Source organism: Pithys albifrons, chromosome 4, assembly GCF_047495875.1.
Source record: "Pithys albifrons albifrons isolate INPA30051 chromosome 4, PitAlb_v1, whole genome shotgun sequence".
NCBI lineage: Eukaryota > Metazoa > Chordata > Aves > Passeriformes > Thamnophilidae > Pithys > Pithys albifrons.
The window spans coordinates 8,658,780-8,672,141 of record NC_092461.1 but is presented as its reverse complement, the minus strand read 5'-3'; the positions used below and the strand labels follow the sequence as shown (position 1 = coordinate 8,672,141).

At 41.2% G+C, this 13,362-nt stretch overlaps 1 long non-coding RNA gene across 2 annotated transcripts in view; it reads left to right on the top strand.

The window, feature by feature from the left end:
- Positions 1 to 13,362, top strand: part of LOC139671095 (uncharacterized) — a 31,958-nt gene that overhangs the window by 16,757 nt on the left and 1,839 nt on the right. For both annotated transcript variants that reach the window (XR_011697673.1, XR_011697672.1), the window contains one exon: positions 1,255 to 1,335. This is a non-coding gene — a long non-coding RNA (uncharacterized lncRNA). The remainder of the gene's footprint in view (positions 1 to 1,254; positions 1,336 to 13,362) is intronic.

Genomic DNA, 13,362 nt, shown 5'->3' with positions numbered 1-13,362 from the left:
TATAATTCACGAAATGAGATGAAGACATTTTTCCCAATGTTAAGAGTCTTTATAAGGCAAACAGGTTGCTCCCTTGAAACATGGCTGTAGGTTTCTGCTGAGCTCCTCCATAGCTCACTGCTGGCAACTCTATCACATCTTTGCTGTGCAGCACAGGTGCCTTGGTTACTAACTGTGCTATTCTGGCACAAGAAGGGCAACTGCATGAGCTCTTCTGCTTTAAAACTCCACAGCTTGATCAGTAGAAGAAACTCTTAGTGCTCTGGTGGCAACAAGGGTAGTAGGGGCTTTCCAAAACCAGCGAGAGACACACATATGCTGCGAACGCATCTGACAGCCAGAGGGCAATTGCCACACATGTCCCAGCCATTGCCTTCCATTGCCTTCCCTGTATTACTCACTCCAGATAATTCTGGTGTTTGAAATGAGGATTGAAACAAAGGTCTGGGAGCTGGATATTAAAAATATTGTTGCTTGAATTGCCTAAATAAGGGTTCTGTTACTTATTTCTGGCACACTGTTAAGCCTGCTGGAGTAAGCTAGCACAGTCTCTGAGCCTGCGAGAAGTAATGGTGGTTGCTTGTTCAGAAGTATGTATGCAGCATCCAAGAAAACCAGCAGGGCTGCACATGTGTATCTGCAGGAAAGAATTCCCATCTCCCATGTAAAACACATAATTCTTATTATACATTCACTGGAGAGACAACCCACCATTCCCTATCCATCAAAATGTTTTGTGCTAAGTGGTGGGAAACAGTCTGATGAATGGCAGGTGATTTAAAACTTCTTTGGTTGAAAACTAATGGCTTTTCCAACCAGGCAGCAGTCTGCATCAGATGCTGATGCAGGAGGTAAACACCTGACCCATCTAATAAATATGAAAAGGACGTGATGTGCAAGCCAGCAATGAGTCACACCTCAGGCCAGCCTCAGCAGGTAGACATTGTGTCCTACAATGAAGCCCTTTTTTGGGCTGTCCAGTGGATAATGTGGAAAAAGGGTGCAGTGGGAAAAGTTTAGTGCTTCACATACATATTGAGGAAATTCACACCCCCTTGTGCAAATAGTTATGTAAGTTCGACAGACTTGATGGTGTTTGGGTTCTTGTTTCATTGTAGGAGGGAGCTACCAAAGTTTTGACTAAATCCCCCCTCTCCCTTCCTGCTTCAAAGAGTTTGGATTTATTTAGCTGATGCAAACCTCAATGACACCTTGAATCAACTTTAAGCAATTGCACCTTATTTTGTATTGCAGTGGCCTGGAAGCACCATGATTCTGTAACTCAGCAGGAGGGAGCAGACCTTTTCCCTGGACAGACAGTAACCTCTACCTGAGGTATGGTATCTTTTTTTATCTGCTCTTGACAGTTCTCTAGCAATTGGTGAAATATATTCTTCTTTCAGTTTGAATAGATGGCTTAAACTGATTTTCTTGTTTAAACTAACTTATTCTAATCTGAATTACCCATATTTATATACAAAATGGCATCTAGCAACTTTTCCATAGGTTTAATTGAAACTCTTTATAAAATCAGGCTGTAAGTGAAAATAAAAATCCCCAGAAGCAAATATGCACAAACCTGTCAATAACACTGTGCAAACATATGCACAAACCTGTCAATAATGCTGTGCAAACAAGCACTTTGTTGCCTTTCATAATACAATAAAAACATGTTCATGTTTAAAGAACTACAACAAAATTGAAGGCTTTGGGATATACGAAGTTGAAAAACAACATATGATGTCACTGAGAGGAAATACTTTTATTTCTTTAAATAAAAAGGAGAATGAAAAATGTTATACAGCTTGAAATTGTGAATTGTAATTACAGAAAGTTGCAATGTGAGTATATTGTGAGTTGATGTTGACTCAGAGAGGGTTTTTGACTTTTCAGTGGCTCACAGCTGGAAAACGTTTAGAGATAGGGAGCCTTGTTAGCTTGTTATTAGTTACTCCTATCATGTCTCATGGGTAGCATCAAAAATACAATATGGCTTTATTCCCCTTTGTCACTCCATTAGATTTCCATTTAAACTTCCATCTTACCGTGAGCTTTAAAACAGAGCCTTGATTTGCATATTCTCCTGTACTGAAGCAAAGACTGTAAGAACCATTACAAAAACACAAACATAAGTTTGAATTATGACCATTTTTAGATTATTCAATTAGATGCTAATATGTGTTCACAGTGGTATGTTGTAATGGGAAGTCAGGTTGTAGTTAATGGTTACCATAAGTTAGAAGTGTGTTAAAAACAGCCGTCCTGTTTGGCTCAGCAATACAATCAGAGCTCTGTCTTTAGAAGTTAACATGCTGTAGGAACAGACAGGAACCTGGGCTTTAGTTGGTAATTTTATTGCTTTGCCTTTAGTTCTTAGCTGATATGAATAGGAATGGCTCTGTGGAACTGTGCAAAGAAGAGCCCAATTAACCCCTGATGAATCTCTGGAGGAATTTTGCATCCCTGTAGGGTGCTTGTTATCGCAATTATGTTTTCCATTATGGATTTTCTTTGGAATGTGCAACCCGCACACAAGAATCAGATAGCTGTGAGCATGACTTAGTTCATCACAAGCATGAAGAAAGAACTTGTTGATGCTTTAGAATACTAAAATTCAGGTAGCCACAGTAGAAAGAGAAATGGAAAGGAGACTCATCAGCTGATCTTTCCATCTGTGCTACATTTCAAAGATAATTTCACTATTCTGTTCAAACGCATGCTACCATGTTACAGAATGTTCTGTGTTAATCAGAATATTAAGTGACACGTGATTATGAAAGGAAAGCTTATTACATGAAAAACACTGTGTGCAGACAAGTCAAATACATAGGAGTATTAACCATTGCAGGCACATTCACATATCAGCATGTAAAAATATAGTGGGGGCGTGACTTGCAATATGTCTGGTACTGAATCTGCTGATCCTACTAATTAATATTTATTTTTTGTGTCACAACAACATCCAGAGATCTCAATTAAGGTTCAGCTGATCTTATTGCTGTACACATGTAGCAAAAGCTGGGCATTGGCCCAAATATTTTCCAGTCTTTCCAGATGGCACAAATGAACAGGGATGGAGACAGGAGCAAAAATTTAAACTCCTCTAAGGGTATGCTGAGCTGAAAGTGTGATCCTCAGCTCTGAGTGAGGTATCAGCTCCACAGATGATGCACAGAAAGAATAAGGCACTTAAGGACTGGCAGCAGCTAACATACTAAGCACCTACCAACCCTACCCAGCTGTGTTCATCCTCCCTTTTTCCAGACATCCTTCGTCTCCCACATCCCGTTACTGGAGCGGAGTCCTTGGGGCAGGCTACTGAAAATCAGCAGAGGGCCTTACAAACTGGAAAACATGAATATTGAAATAAAAAGTTAGTGAGTGAATATGCCAGAGGCAAGAGGAGGAAAACTGAGCAATGTGCCTGAGAGGCAATTTAGCAGGGAGGGGCCAGGCCTAATTAATCTCTAAGATGAGGAGGTGGGTCAAGCGACAAGTGTACTACTGAGCGTGCCCCAGGCTGAGCCTTTCTTTCAACACCTGCTTTATTAATACTCAGAGAGCAGTGGCATTGTGTATGGGGAAAGACTGGGTTTGGGGTGTGGTGGTGATCTTCTCTTCCTTCCTTAAGCAAAGATGTTCCATGCAGCCAGACCAGGTTAGCAACCAGAGGCAACCGTGGCAGGGATTTTAGTTGCCCCATTGCAGGCTATGAAGTTGCTTGTAGGGATTGACTGAATTAGGTGGGAGTGCTGCTGTAAGACAGGAACAGAAAAAAAGAGGGGAAAAACTCTTACATTCTGGATCACAATCATGACATTCAAAGTAGAAGGATGGGTTATAGTGTTAGTTGTAAGTCAACAAGGCTCTGCCACAAAATAACTGAGACAAGATTGTCTGTTTCCAGGGGGAAACAAGTTTGAGATGCATGTTTTTAGAAAAGTGCTGGCTTTTCTTTAATGTGTCACTCCAAGGGTATTGCAGCTGCAAATGTATCTGCTATTTCTGCTGACTCTACTTGGTTGGGTCAGTGCTTTGGGCATGAAAATTCTATGTATATGCAGACCTGCTTGCTTTTTGATTAAAAAGAAAAGCTGGTCTGGAACATGTTGTATTTCCTCAGGCCCTCTGAATGGTAGACAGAAAGAAATGGGCTAAAACTCTGAAACAACAACAGCAAAGCCCCAGTGAGCTTGCATGCGTCAGCTCAAATGAGCAGTTGCTGTGAAGGTCCTTGCCCACAAAAAGAAATGGGAACAGCTGACAAATCATTCTGCTCACTCACTGGTCCTGCTGTGAGACTGCTTTCTAAATGGGGGTTCAAGGGCTTGTTGCTTCATCTTAATGTCACTTAATATGACTTGAGTCTTTAAGATTTGGAAATGCTGTTGTAACTTTCAGGGCTGGTCAAAAGACAGCCTGGAAGGATCTCATTAATGCATTTGGAAATTTTTGGAACAAAGCCTGAGGAGGTAGTTTAGCTCTGTGAATGTTGAGGGAACCACTTACATTTCAGCAAGCTCCACAACTGGTTTCAAGGGGGATATTAAAAAAAATTGAGAAGGTAAAGAGGAAAATTACAAAAGCAACCAAGTCAAAAGAAACAAAGGCAAATAAAACCCCTCATAACAGCAAAAGATGTGAGGGGAGTTCTCCTTATTTAGCTTCCAAACCAGTCCCTTGTCACAGGCTAAAGGTACCTTGGTAGGATCAATGATGAAATAAGATGGGTTCTGCAGTTCAGTAGACTTGTAACAATAATATACCATTGGCCAGGATTTAAAGCTAGGCACCTTCAGACTGAAAACCAGGTCCACATTTTTAACAGTGACGTTAATTTACCATTGGAACAGCTTACTAGGGATTGTGGTAGATTTTCCATGATTGTGTGTTTATTGCAGTTGTTGTTCAACCACAGCTATGGAACTTCAAATAAGGATTACTTAGCATAATCTTATAGTCCATGTTGCTCTAGATGCCAGACAAAATGATCTCAGTAAGTCCTTCTGGCCTCAACATCCAAGCAAGTTGTGTAGGATGGGGAAGTTTATTTCTGCATCCTACAACAACAGCCACAGGCACTGACAAGGCTGCTGCTGATATTGTGGAAAGAGAAGACTTGTAAGAGTTTGAGTCTGCAGCCACACCAGCTCAAATCCAAATTGGCCAACCAGATCTGAGGACTGTACTGAATGTGATGTTGAAACCTAGGTAGACTGCATTTAATCAATGTATTCCTAGGTGGGTGTGCTACCTGTAAACTAGAGCTGGGTTATCAAGATCTCAAAAGGGAGAAGAGGTACTTGGAGAATAGGTCTAGTCTGGAAGACTGTTAAAACAAGGAGAGAAGTTCTCTGAAGTGATGTTGACTTCACACAGTTTGTGCTCTGTTTCACAAAGCTAGTGATGCTGAAATGAAGCTGCACAGCTGCTGACAGGCAGGATGGGATGTTGAAGACTTTGATCAAAAAACGATTTCACATTTGGGTCCCACCCCTTAGGAACTGGTAGTGGAGTCAGAAACACTCCTGAAGAGACCTAAGCAGCAATTTTCTGCATAGCTTGTCTTTCCAAGCCAGAATCTCATTTACTGTTTTCTGAGGAGAACCCTTTGAGCTTCTGACAGCCTTTGAGAGGACTGGAGGGTGACTTGGGACTGTGGCCCTTATGTTACCATCTCATTTTACATATACACATATCCTCAGAGGGGTAATATTTGAAAAGGAAAATGGTACAAAGCCTTTGAAAGCGAAGGTTCAGAAAAAAATTTATCTTACAGATCAAATCTGCCTTTGAAGTCAGAAAACTCCAGTCCACTATGGCACTGTGCAAACAGCATCTGATGTTTTCCTTCAGCAGACCACAGTATGAAGAGGGACAGACTGTGCACAAATGGGCATTGCCTGTAAAATTATACTCTCCTGTAAAATTATACTCATGCCAGCCTGCCTGCAACGGTGACAGTGAATGCACACTCCTATGAAAGTCTTCAGCTGTCCTGCTCCCCCACCTTTCCAGATAAGCTGCTCCTCTGGTGGCAGTCTCAGCAGGCTGCAGGGCTGCAGTAACAGAGTGGAGGTCAGTGAGTTAAAGCAAACAAGCCCACACATGTCCATGCTCAGCAAACCTCCTGGGCTGGAGGTAGAGACCAGCAGTCAGTCGGTGTACTGACAATTCCCTACTTGATTCTGCTGCATTACATGGAGTCAGAGCCCAAATGATGAGAGGGTGAGCAGCTTGTCTCTGCAGTGCAGTGTCTGAGGGTGAATTCAGGAGGATTTCTGTATCTTGGGGTTTATGTCAAGAAGCAGGACAGCTGGAAAAGGAATTGGGGCAAATATATTCTAATCAAAATAGTTGTGCTCCTGAGGATGTTAAATCTTCTTATAATCATCAAAGACTGACTTCCTCTTTAAGTGGAAAGTCGCTTTCCACCCGATGGGGGTGGGAAACAGGGGACTGAACCTGATTAAAAAAAGATCACCATTAAATGCCATTCTTCTGGAGAGAGACCTGCTGAAATGAAAGAGATTTATGTGTGAGATTTAAAGTGTCCTTGGTGTGGGAAGACTATGCCAGAGGAAAGTTTGTTTGATAATTACACTGGGAATACAGGAAGGAAAGTCTAATTCCTGTGCTATAAGGGAGGCACGGGTTGACAAGTAAAAGAGAAGTGCAGGAATCCATATGAGATTATTTATTAAGGAGTCCTGTCTAGGTGTGTATGGCTATGTGCAGTACAGCACAAGTGAAACATGTGGAGATGTAGAGCACAAATTCCTTGTGCCTACAGGGAGGTAGAGAGGAAAGACTGATCATGTGCGATTAGACACCGAATGCTGGCTCTCAGGAAACAGGGGGTCAGTTCCTGCCTTGGCTGCAGGCTTCCTAGGGCTAGACATTTAATATCTTTGGTCCTGGTTTCCCATCTGTAAAATGGGAATAACATTTCTTTTGGCCTTATTTGTTTAGGTTGTAAGATCAAGAAGACAAGTCTCTCTTCCAGTGTGTGCATATGCAGTGTCTAGCTTAGTGGGGGCCCCAATTCTTCTTCAAGCTGCTAGATGTTATGTTGATATCAGTGTGTAAAGGGAAGGGAGAGACTGGGGAGAATGCTAGGTTGTCAAGAGAATCTTTTCCACTGGCAAGGTAGAAAACTCTGTCTAACCAGGAGAGATGTGGAAGAAGATGGAAGTTCAAGGTAGGGAGAGGATAAAAGATTGGGATGGGGAAATAACCAAAGGTGAAGGCTGATCTTTCAAGCTCATTGAACATTTATTTTGAGGCGCCATGTGAGAATCTGAGGTCAGCTTTTGCAGATGAATGTTGGTAATAGCTGTGTTGGCACAATTCTCGTGAAGCCCTTGTAACTTAATCTTAGCGGTAATAAGGGTGGGATCACACACTGTGGGAAGCCAGGAGAGCACAGGCAGTACTCTCCACTAGGTAGGGTCTTGGGACTTTGTTCAATTTGAGTGTCCTGACATGACTTGTCCTCTTGATGTGACCCTTATTGTCACAGAAGTAGTGCTACAGTGCACCAGGACAGTGGGGCAGAATGAAGTGCAGAAGGTGCCTGGGATGAGAGATCTTCCCATTCACAATGAGACCAGAGGAGTCTTGTCCTGGTCAGGTGTCTTGGGCTGTTTCCAGTTTAGGCTTGATCTATGTCCTTGTGGTGCTGGAGCTTTAAAAGGGAGTTTATTTGATACTCTTGTGTGGGAAGATTGGTGAGGGAGGAGTGGAAAGGAAGAAAGTTAACAATGGAGCTGCTCCTGGTGTGTCTGGACTGCTGTTCTCAAAGCATGAGCTTCTCACAACGCTTGTGGAGGACAGGGGTGTCAGAGAGTCTCGTGTCAGATGCATGGTCCTAAAAACATGAGCAACCCACTGACTTTAGTCTGTGCTCTAAACTGTAATCCTGAGACTGGCCTGCCTGACAGGGCTCTGCCTATGCCATGTCTGACACTGGAGATAGACTCTTCTTTGTCAAAGGAATATTGGTGATTGTTATTTCTAATTTGTCAAAAAACAAAGAGTATCAGTGTCTCATCCAAATCTCAATTTGGAAATTAAATACACCTTTCACTTGTAGGGAAAAAAATCTTAAAAGAAAAAAGGAGACATCTTAAAAAGAAAAGATTGCTCAGATATTTGTAGAGTTGCTAATTTCTTTTTTTTTTTTCTCCTACCTCCCTCTTACACTCTCTCTCTGAAAGACCTTCCTAGTTATGAGTTTGAAAGTCTCAGGGCTTGTCTACACAGGGAAATTTATCAGCCTAATTATGCTAGTGTAATCAGGCTGATAAATTTGCCTGTGTATACAAGCCTTATTTTTAAAAGCTCCATTGTCTGTGAGGGCAAGCCTAGTGAGCAGTTGTGTTTTAGGCCCCTGCACTGTACTTGCCAGCTGTGGGCTGACTGCCGAAGTCTTTGACCGCGTTTCCTCATTTCAAAGCAGTGGGGTTCCTTGGATACTAAAAGCCTGTATTAAATTAAACAGGAAAGTATCAAAGGAGTCATATTTTGCTGAAGCGACTTGCAGTTTCTTTTGAAATGTATTGACAAGGGTATATAGGTCACTGCTGCCTCCTGCTTGGTGGAATGTCGGACCTATTCCCATCTGAGTCTCTCTATGGTCACTGGCTTAGTCACGCAACTGGCACCATTAGAGGAGATTGGTTTTTAGGTAAGAGGTGGAAAATTTGTGGTTTTGAAGACGAATACCCAGAGTCCTATTCTTCTTGAGATGTTGGTCTGTGGTAGAAGTGATACTTGCAGTCACAGAGATTTACACCAATTCTGCTTTATTCCGTATACTTGTCTTCTGTGCAACCACAGAGTCATTGGCATGGAGGTAGAAAAACTCTATGCAGTTTTGGAGAAGAAAAACATATAATAATTGTGTAGCTGATTATCTATTTCTCACTGTGGCTGCATACAAAAACATCTTAGTCTGCACATACAATTATCTAGACAGCTGTGAAGCTGGGTACTTACAAAGTGAACACATAATGTGGTCTTCTGGTTCAGGCATGATCATTTCTGCACAGCTGTTAAAAAAAATGTGAAAACCCGAGTAAGTTAGACTCCATTACAAAATGAACTGGCTCAAAAAAGAACCATCCCCTACTCCAAAACAGGCATTGTCCAAAATCAAGGGATGAGCTGGCTTTCATGTGCAGTGAGTTTTGCTAGTGGATATTTGTGAAGAATTACATTTCTCTGGAAGAAAACCAGGAGAGAGCTCCTCAGGAACATGGACAAAAGAAACAAGGTTCTAGAAAGTGATGTGTGTATAAAATAGTCCTGAGAAAAGTGAGGATGAAGATCCCCTAAACAAAGGTCTGACCTCAAACAGACTGAATTTGTGAGTGGTGATCCACACAGTTGTGTTTATTTTCCAGTGTAGGAGATTCTTAGGTGTATTGGTGTACATGTAGAATTACAGGATGTTACTGAGAGACTTGCACATTGGTGCCTGGTCCATGTAATGGTTGCACAGAGCTGTGTATCCTCCTTTCAGAGAACTGTGTTGGGTGTTTGCTCTGTTTTCCTCCTACTGGAGATGTCTCCTGAATTACTGGAGAGAAATCTGGATTTTACAGATATTCATTTTCCGTTTCTAAGCCTATTTAAAATGGCTTTGTATTAGCATGAAGTTTTGCTGTCTGGTTATGGTGCAGAGAGAGTGGAATTTAGGGGGAAATGACCTAAACTTACAGTCCTGGTGGGGGCTAAGTTGAGCAGCAGCACACATCAGTTTATATGCAGGTGAGAGGAAGGACGGATGCATGTCTCAGTTTCACCTTGAGGTTCCTCTAAACCGTACCAACAGGCAGGTATTGACTCCCTTTTGCAGGATTAGGTATTTTCACATTTTCCAGCACTGAACAAAGTAGGGTAACTCTGGGAAGGGAAAGCAATAGCCTAATCCTGCTGTTCATGCACCCATAGGAAGGAAAGCACAGTGTATATCCCCCACTACTCTTGCATGGGCACATTTTGTCATTGAGTCAAGTATCTCCATGAGCTGCAGTCCCAGTGAAACCCGTTTTCTACGGATTTATGTCTGCAGGGTGTACTCTGGTCTTGCAAGAGCAGAGCTAGTCCTGCTGCTTTTCCTACAGTAATATTGCCAATTCCTTCTATTTGGATGTCTGTTTTCTAGAACTTGTGGGAACTTGGTGTTTTAGGTGTTTTCACCTCTGTCAAACTTGGTTGACATTGGAAAACGGGTTATAAAATGACTAGGGAAACACAGGCGCCCATAGCTTAGACATGGCCTGTGTGCATGATTCATCCATTTAAATTTTATAGGTGGTGCTGAAAGATATCATTGAGATGCAGATTCAAATAGTTCACAAATGCCCTGGCGAGTGCAACAGGACAAGTGGAAGATGAGAAACAACATGTCACTGTAGCAGACGAGTGTAGGAGGAACACAAAGTAGCTGTGGGATGATGGGGATGGCTATCAACGTGATTCTCTCAACAGGACGAGCATCCTCTGTGCCCAGGAATTTGAGAGCTGTGGAATGCCTGCTTTTAGAAAAAAAAAAAGTGCTACTAACAGGAGAGGGCATGAGCTTTTTGCAGTCCCATTTATCTTCCCATTATGAGAAACCATGTTGTGAAGGAAAAGATTACCTAACAGTGCTTTGGCGTTTTCCTTTGTCTGCTTATCTTAGATTTCCTAGCCACTGATGGATAGGTAAAATCTTCCAGTCGTGACAGTATGAAGTCCTACGTATGTGGGTTGGTATGCAGAGCTGATACAACAGGACTTCTCTGCACTTCAACAATGTTAATGTGCATTAATGACAGAAGGGTCTAGCAGCAAGGTGCAGTACAAACTTTTTCACATGTGAAGGTGCTAAATGGAAGTTTTGAGATTTTTTTCACCACTGTTTATAAGGTTTTCCATCTCATTTGTTGCATATCTATGTTATGTAAGAGTCTGTTAATGATCTTTGGTTAAACCCCTTTTTTTCTGATTAATTGTTATAGCATTGTTACATACCTAATGTAAATAATTTAACCTTCTTTTTTCCATCTTAAATTTCAATGTTAGCAGACCCGTGAGTGAAAAAAATAAAAACATCATTTCAGATGGGGTAGCTCAATATTCAATACATAGCTTTGCCATAAACCTTTATAGTGACATGGAATCACCTGTCAAGGCATTTAGTTTATTTTTACATTCATCATTCATGTTCTTATACCAGCCAGATGCCCCACACAAATCAGGGTTCTTTTGTGCTACAGATTCTATAAATGCATAATGAGAGGCAGCTCCAGGCCCAAACACATTACAGAATAAGTACCCTGGCAATAGTTGCCCAACAGTTATCTGTAACCTTGAAACACCTCATCTTTTTCTCTCATGGTAAGCTCAGTGATGGTCCTTCCTCAGATAATACCAGAAGGAAAATTACAGAATCAGTGAACTGGTACTTTACTGGAGGAGCACTTCAAAACACTTAAAGGGAATCCCAGTATTACATCTGTCCTTTACTAAGTTCATGCAATTGAGAGATTTATCTTTCTTCTAGACAGGGAAATGGAGAGATTTCTCTTTCCTCTAGATGGAACAACATCTAGAGCATTTTCTCTTTGAAAAGTATAGAGAAAAGTGTGAGTTTTCACATCTGGGCTGCATAGGGTTCAAAGCTATTTATTCACTGTGTTTGGTTGAGAAATTAATTTTGTGAACCTTTTAAGTATGGCAATGTATAAACTAAGAGCTCCATTTCTGACAGTATTTTTGCAATGAATCAGTACTAAAAATCATAAGACATCCTGGGGATTTCACTAACTTTTTCAAACATTATCTCTCATGAAATATTTAATGGATGGTGTGATCTCATATTTGATTGCATGCCCTGGGACTGTTTTTAAATCTTCTAAGCAGTTTAGTAATTTTAACCCCATTGCAATAATGCTATATATTTACTTTTCCAACTGAAATGTGCTGGTCCCTATAAAGTGTCTGTAACAATTCACGTCTGTTAATTTGAACTAGTTTAAAGTTGCAGTTTTGCTCCAATTGGATTATTTTCTAATAATGTGATTATTTCTTTATAATTGTATTTGAAAGAAGATTTGAAACAGTTAGAACATAGTGATTTTCTAGAAAAAGTAAATACAATGAAAAATGGTTAATGCACTTTATTTCTTACCCTGTACAACTTTGCTCTATTTTGGAGCTTTTTCTCTAGTTTGTAGCTAATACCATTCCTCACAGAATGTTTTCACCCTACGTTTTCCTTATAGATGTAAAATTTTATTTTATTTTGACATCTGTAGCATTTTCACTTCAACTGCACAGCTTTTCACTGTGGCCAATGTGTCACATAATTTCTCTTACAGGTCTCCCAAAGTCCTGGGGGTCAGGCTGAAAAGTGAAAAATTCACAGATCTAGGAATGGCTCAGCCAGCTGAAAGTTACGGGAAGGGAAAGTCTCCAGTTTCAGTGAAGGAAAAAAAAAAAGAGAAGAAGAAGAAGAATGGCTCCTTTCAATGCAGACAGAGGCAGTCTGGCTGGGAGTCAGTGAGGTTTAAAAATCCAAGTGGTCCAATAACTGAAAATCTGTGTAGATTCAAAGCAATATTTTAAATATTGAACAAGTGCAGGAAAAAAAAAGTGATGGTTTTTCCATTCTCCTGGTGCATGTAGCCAACCACATTCCAAAACCAAGCAGTATTTCTTTTCCTCAAACCCTGAGCACATGTGACTAAATCCAGTCCATGTCGTCAAAGGATGTTGGTGAGAACATCCTGTTGGAGTAACTGCTTCAGTCACTTTTTGCTGGAATGGGAATGATAGCTGGCTGTTCCCAGTTGAAAACCCCTAAGATATTACTCTGGTTATTTTGTTAAAATATGAGCATTGCTGTTAAGAAATGAATCCTGAGCTAGGAATTCCACAGGGCTGCAGCCATTAGCATCCCCAGGGGAATTGCCTCTGCTGACAAGGCCAGTTTGTGACTTCATGACAAAGGAAATTACACAAAAACCCAGGGCCATGCTGTTCGAAGCACCTGGTTGTGGGCTTGTAGATGAAGCTGCCTCTTCTCCTACATTTTCTTCCCTCTCCTATTCTTTGAGTCTCTTTATCTGTTTGCCTACCTTTCTCTTCTTTTGATGTTTTATTCACTATTCCAGATCTTTCCCATCGTCCCAGACAGGCTCCAAATCGTATGAAAATGTAGGGAGAGGGCAAAAGATCAGTGAATAAAGCACTGAGTACTTACCTCTTAGAGCCTGTTATACTGTCAGCTTAAAGTTAAAGTGCAATAAATCTGGTGGTCTCACATTGGTCCCCTGTGCTGCAGTCCACCTCATAAAACTACTACATAAT